This window comes from Adiantum capillus-veneris, chromosome 16 (assembly GCF_014529385.1).
Source record: "Adiantum capillus-veneris isolate H3 chromosome 16, ASM1452938v2, whole genome shotgun sequence".
NCBI lineage: Eukaryota > Viridiplantae > Streptophyta > Polypodiopsida > Polypodiales > Pteridaceae > Adiantum > Adiantum capillus-veneris.
This window is the reverse complement of record NC_140946.1, coordinates 80,222,808-80,230,503: the sequence shown is the minus strand read 5'-3', so window position 1 is coordinate 80,230,503 and position 7,696 is coordinate 80,222,808.

Below are 7,696 nucleotides of genomic sequence, written 5' to 3'. Positions count from 1 at the left end.
AGACTTTGAGTCAAAATTGCACAAAACCTTGATCAAAGGTGATTTTGCAGAGGTCATATTTTTTCCTATCATGGAGATTTGACCAATTTGAAATTGCGAAAGCAAAGTGGAAGCTCGTAAGATTGACTACATGTCTTTAAAGTTGGAAGTTTTTTGAGATGACATACCAACTATGTGGATCACTACAATGGACGAGTGCCAAGCACTCCCGTGAGTCTCATCTGGCATTGTTATTCGCTAATTGATATCTGGCAACCTAGTCTCTATATAGAATGTTGCGCATTCTCGGACCTAGAATACGCTCTCTCCGAGCACTTCTTGGAGCGGGAAAAATATTTGGATGGGGATCAAACTGCTCTTCTCTATCCACGACATGCACACCATGCTCGGCCAAAAAATTATGAAGCACACAACATGCAATCACATAAGTTGGAGCTCGACGAAGGTCCACCGGCATATTTGCAAAATTCACCACCTGTTCTTCATGATGCCAAAAACATTTTCAATTACAACGTGTCCTCTGGAAATGTGACGGTTGAATTCATCCGAGGGTCCCTGACTAGGAGCGGGCCCCTCTCCAAAAGGAGTGATCATCAAAGAGGAAGAACCATAGACTTTGTCTGCGAGGAGGTATGGTTGGATGCGCAAACGCTCCAACATAATTACTGGAGCAAAGAGGACTTGTCGGGACCGCATGCGCCTATACAACGCAAGGCTCTTCCAGTGTGCAACATCGTTACTGCCTCCGGGCACGCTCACGCACACATCCCACAATTTTTTCCTTGCATCGCACACTGCCTGCAATAGGATCGAATGGAAATGGTGTCTACATCAATACTATGCAGGAGTGTCACGACGTTTCGGTCTCCTGGCCAACCTTATGTGAGTGCCATATATCGCGCCACACACATTCGGTAACATAGTGATGATAAAAAATTCAGCTATAATTTGATCTAGCTGTTCAACGGATTGCACACTGATGTAGTGAGTACGTAACCGTGTGGCAAGGATGTCCACCACGATGTTACAGTACTTACGCACAGTTGATTCTCCGACACCGAAGGTATCACTAATGTGAGTGGTGGAATCGTTGTGGGCAAGCCTAAGGAGGGTAAAACTAAGAGCTAGTTCTGGGTCTATCGGAGGACGAAGAAATTATCTATATCGGTCGACGGAAGAAAAGGCACAATACCTTGTAAAAGAAACTGAAAGACCGGTTCATTGGAATCATGAAGAACAGGTAGCGAATCTTGCAAAATATGTCGGTGGACCTTCGTCGAGCTCCAACTTATGTGATTGCATGTTGTGTGCTTCATAATTTTTTGGTCGAGCATGGTGTGCATGCAGTGGATAGAGAAGAGCAGTTTGATCCCCATCCAAATATTTTGCCCGCTCCAAGAAGTGCTAAGAGAAAGCGTATTCTAGGTCCGAGAATGCGCAACATTCTATATAGGGACTAGGTTGCCAGATATCAATTAGCCAATAACAATGCCAGATGAGACTCACGGGAGTGCTTGGCACTCGTCCATTGTAGTGATCCACATAGTTGATATTTGCACTCTTTTCTCAAGAAGTTTTTGTGAAAGGAAATTTTCAGGAACATTGTCCAGAATCCAAACACCAAAATTTCAATCTACCAAGATGTTTGTTACATGAACCTGTCTACACTTTCATGTTTTGTACAAAGATAATCTTCCACAATGAATGAATTTATACTTACCTTGATTTTTAATGATTCTCATAAAGCTCAAAGATTTTCACAAAATGTCAAAAAGCTCAAAGTGTTTATTAAAATCTCAAAAGGCTTGAATTGGAAATCTTGCAAAATCGAAACTCCCCCTTTAATGTAGTTTGAATGTAGGAAACACTAATTTTTGCCTTTTGTCTTACACTATATTGAAAACAGATGAGCTCTAAAGATTTCTATAGCTCCATCTCTTTTTAATATGAAAAGATAGATAATAATTAGATCTATTATCTCTAGTGTATAATCGATAGAAATATAAAGAGGGGCATGGATAATCCCTTTCCTTTCTATAATAATTAAAGCATTATGGTTGTTAGACCTAGATATAGCAATTTTAATTTTTAGTTAATTCTCATAATAGTTTTAGGACATAAACAGGTACCTAAAGTATGAAAGGGAGATACCTCTTGATTGGGGATTGTAGCATGCCTGATGCATGAATGAAGGAGAAGAAGAAGGTTACCTATTTGATGTTGTCTTCTTATGAGTTATCAATTTTCGGTTCCTCTTCAATCTCTGAAGAGTAATGCAGTTATTGAAGTGACCCCTAGATCCCTTGGGTTTCTTAGAGGCCTCCTATGCGGCTACTATAAACTTCCTTTTATTGTGCCCATGTTGTTGGCGTGTATTTTCATGTGTAGTGGCAGGCACGTGATTATTATGTAGTGTTCAAACTTGTTCGCAATGTCTTGACTACATCCGGAGTGTATTGCAGATCGTGAATCCCATCCCATTTACTAAAGAGAGAGAGAGAGAGAGAGAGAGAGAGAGAGAGAGAGAGAGAGAGAAACCCATGGAGCAGATGGATTCTATGTAATTTTTAACACAAGAGCAGAGACCTTTAACAAAGTCACTCTACCCAGCCTCCACTACAACTTGAGAGTCAGATCATGCCCATTTGATCCGCATTTTCCCCCTCCATATGTGGCAAAGTTTTTGCAATACGTTAATGTCTTCTATCATTTATCAATTCGACAAAAGAAACTTGGAAATAGAAACCTATCCTCTAGAACGTCACACAATCCTCTAGGAGTCAAGTGTGAAAAGGATCAAACTAGTTACTTTCATACAAGGTGTCTAATGTCTAATGCTTAAACCGACAAAGTGAGACCCTTATAAAACTATCCTTAGTGCAAATTCAACTAAAAGAATCCTTTTTTTAATAAAAAAGGCCATTCTCGCGAATGTGAGCGGAGAGAATCTATTAGTATGTGAGTACTGAGTATTGGGTCTATTTGCACTTTATTAATTAATTAGAGCGAGAGATTCCCTCTCTCGCTTTCAACTATGCAAAAGTCCCAAACTTCCCCGCAGTTCCGACTCTCTGCACACCCCCATTGCCCCCATCCGCAGCCCCCCTCTCTGCGAGGCGCTAATCTGCACGTCGATGGCTTGCTCTACACGACCAGCCTCATCATTCCATTCGCCCCACCCCCCTCTCTTCGTGTCTCTCTCTGCGTGTTGGCACCTCGAACTCCAGCGGCCACAACATCCTCCGCCACGCACAGTGCATTGCAACCGCCATCATCTTCCTTGCACTGATCGCACTTTGCCCATCAGAACAGTAGCTGCTTCGGCCAAGAGGACTTTTGGGACTGCTTTTGCACATGGCGGGTTGAGCACCTCGTCTTTGGCTACAACCAGGCTTGCATCGCGGCCTACTTCTACTGGCACATCCCCAGGCCCTGCGAATCTTGCTCACACTGCATTCGCTTTGCGATTCAACGTGCGTACAATGGTGACCACGAGCAACTGCAGCAAGCCCAAAAGCAAAACTATGAAATCGTGGCAAAGTTGCACTAACAGAATTCTCTGCGTCTCTCTCTCTCTCTCTCTCTCTCTCTCCACGCGGCATCCCATCGCAAATCATCTCCTATATTTTGTCATAAAATCCCAAAATGTCCTTTAAATTTCAATGATTGTCTATCAATAGAAGATATGCTGAAACTCGAATTTCAGTTGGTTAACATAATCCACTCTGCTCTTCCACGTGCCATATCCCCCCTTTGCACCCTCACAACCCTAAGAGGATCTGTTGAGATTCCTAGAAAAAGAAATGGAAAGAAAGATTAGAGGGACACACTAGCAAAAAGAATTGCAACACCTCCATGCTCAAATCGAACCATGGACGCCAGTTGAAGATAATAGGTACATAGCGTGGTACATATGAGTCCATAAGATGGGGCTTTTTAGAGGGAAGCCCATAACCCTCACATCATAGCCTTAACAAGGATCCAACCATAGTAGACTCCATACATCCAAAAACCAAGCCAAACAAACACTGAGACATGCGTGCCACCCTGCCATGGGGACTACTATGGCCAAGAGATTTGTCGATATTTAGCAAAGATCCAATCACGGTAGACTCTATACATCCAAAAAACCAAGCCGAACAAATACTGAGACATGTGAGCCATCAGGGGAACTGCCCCAGAGACCAGTTGGGCAGGAATAGAATCTTTCAACTACTGAATAAACCTTTCTCTATCAAGTTCTCGATGATGTTTGATGATTTGGCTTGAATATACATATGAGTGGATATTTGCAAGACCTCTCTCTCTCTCTCAAGCAAGATGGCTTTCATAAAAATATATAGGTAAATATATATAGATAGATATCTAAGCCACACACGTAGCAAAAAGTGGCATTTAATTTGTAATATACTTGTGTAATTCTTTGGAAAATAGAAAGCCCACCTTGAAAGCAAATTGATATTTAAACCACTTTTGTGATCTAAACACCTTTGAAATGATTGCTCGCCCGTACGGAGAAGAAAAAGAAACCAAGACGTGGACAAGCATAACAGGAAAGATTTGTTGATAAATGTGGGACACTATCCGACTTGAGTAAGTTTGCATAGATATTCTTCTCCTCTACTTCCCCAACATGTTAATCTAAGCTCCCATAGTCCCAATATTATATACTCTAAAGCTAATGCACCTTGTGACCCTCTTACATGATTGACTCCTTCCACTACATCATTCCAAGAAATAGTGCCAAAGTGTGATTCTTCAACACTGTGACTCGACCCCACCACCTCCTCCCCCCAAAAAATTAGCACACAATCATGTCTCCCCCACCATTCCACTTGTTGGGTTTCACACTTTTTCCACGTGCCATCTAGGACATGTAAAACACATATACTAGTTAAATAAATAGTGGGAAAAATATCTTACTTCACTCCAAAAAAAAAACCTTCACCAACTTCTTCTCTATGCATTGTTTCTTTTACTAAACTTGGAGAGCAAGCGCGTACGTGCCCTTCGACTAACATTTTCTCTATGCATTGTCTATTTTATTAAAGTTGGAGATGAGAAACATGCTCTCTCTCTCTCTCTCTCTCTCTCTCTCTCACACACACACACACACACACACACACACACACACACACAAAACTTTGTGGGAGGATTCAAGCACCATTCTACATGAGGTGCCATATCGAGTGTTAGAAAAATATGGGGTCCCAGTATATTTTAACCGGTTGAAATTGTAAAGTCCTGGTTAGAATTTGAGCTTGCCTTTAAGAAAATTGAGAAATTTCCATAAGTTTTAGTGTAATTACCGGCAAAAGCTTCAAATTTTGACCTAAAAACGAGGAGAATTTCAAGTTTGCCTTTATTTTCATTGGTCACAAAAAATGTATTTTTCTAGCCCTGGCCATCTCAATGGTACCCTTTCCACACCTTTACTGTGGAGGATTAAAGTCCACAATAACGCTATTTCATTTGGCCCCATGAGGTTTGTATTTTTACGTCTCTTCCTTGTCGAGCGTTATCCGTACCTATTGACTTGAATTACATTAACACTTTAATTAGAGGGGGGTGACTTTGTACTTTCCATTAAATAAGTGGGCTTAGTTTTATTTGCCTAGTCAAGTTTGCAATTGTTAATACCAAAGGTGCAAATTATAATTGTCCTATTGCTTTTTTTTAAAATCCAAAATAATATATGTCTAGAACGGAAGGGCTTACACCTATCTTCTCAAAGTTCCCGATAGCCTTTTCGTGGCCTCTTCTTAAGTTTAGAGTTGTCTAACTCTAACTCTAACTCTAACTCTAACTCTATTCTTTTTTGAGGCTTGGCTTTTTAAAACAAGCCTTAGCCCATCGCTAAGGCTTGTTTTAAAAAGCCAAAAAGCATATTTGTGTCGTTGTAAAACTATTCTAGCTCCACCAAGCCCACTCATAGCTTTTCTTAAACAATAGGAATGTTCTAGGCATTGATTATTTTGGATTTAAAAAAGCAATAGGACAATTATAGTTTGCATCTTTGGTATTAACAATTGCAAACTTGATTAGGGAAAAAAAAAAACTAAGCCCATCCATTTAGCTTTTGTCAATTGAAAAGAGAGTTAGTATACTATTGAAATTTTGTCATTACCTTTTTAAAACAAGCCATAGAGAACAAGGTGGCCTACATAAGGTTAAGACATTGAGAAGAATTTCATAATGTAAGTTTTTTTGTGAGAAGATTGTGTGTGACCCAATATTCAATGCTCTCTTTCAAGAAGAGAGCTACACAAATGTCAACACCTCTCACAAAGATCTAGAAAAAATTATTAAGAAAGCAAGTTTTTTGTCATATGACACTAACATGCAAGTTTCATCCAATGATCCACAATTGCATCAAAAAATCAATAGTTCAGTAAGGACTCTTTACATAGTCCAAAACATAATCAGATATCCCTAAACTTAGAAGGCAGCAATAGCCTTCTATAATGGGAAGCTTCTTTAAAGCCTCCGCAATGAAAAGGTGGAGACCATGGAGTCATCCTTCAAATTGGAGGGCTGAATATTGGAGTTGGGTTACATAGCGTTAGAAAAAAACCGGGGTACAATGTAGTTTAACCAGCTAAAATAATAACATCCCGATTAGATTTTGAGCTTGCCTTGAAGAAAACCAGCAAATTTACACAAGTTTTAGTGTAAATACCGACAAAAGCTTCAAATTTTGACCAAAAAAACCCAAATAAACTGGTAGAATTTCAAGTTTGCCCTTATTTCCTTCAGTTAGGAGAAACGTATATTTCTAGCCCCGGTTGGGTTTACATTTGATATTTTTTCGTTCGCTTTTCTAAAACAAACCTCAATGAAGAACATAGTTAGAGGTACATTTGAAACTATTATTTGTACAAGTGATTGGACCTACATTTTCATGTGAAAACATTGAAATCTTTGCTATTTTTAGACTGGTAAAGAGTCTCTTCGTTTTTAGAGCCTTACATGACTCGACTTCTTTTTCATTTTATTGTTTTGAGATGCCAAGGTCCAAGTCTCATACAGTGATTGGATCATTTTATTGTTTAGGAATGCCAAAGGGCAAGTTTCACACATTGATTGGACCTACCTTTCGTGTGAAAGCATTGAATTTTTTTTTATTTTTTATTTTTTTGGTTTGGGGGTTGTGGTTTGTCAATGGTTCCCTTCCTTTTCAGAGCCTTACATGACTTGCTAACATTTTCATTTCATTATTTTAGAATTTTAGAATGCCAATGTGAGACCACCTTGTTATAATTGTAACACATACTAGTTACATTATTGTCATGTCCATCGAAAGCTAAAGTGAAAACTTACTAGAGTAGCTGTGCCAACTTAGATTCTTATCCATCTTGAAGCTTTGTTAGGTTTATCCTTATACACTCTTTCACATGGTCTATACACTAAGGCTTATAGCCTTGGTGCACCCACTAAGAAAAAGGCACCTAGCATGTTGAAAAGTCCATTCCAATAGGACATGTATTATATCTCAAAAACATAATTAAACAAGAATCAACACCCCATTTTCAATTGAGTTATATGAGTTTAGAAACAACAAGCTATGTTATTAATCTCTAGCCTTCTTCACCATTCTTAGTTGTTTGTGTTTCCTTTTCTCTATTGGACATGTTATTGGACATGAGACCCTCCATATGGGATCTATGGTTCTAACTTTGACATGGAAAATTATGCA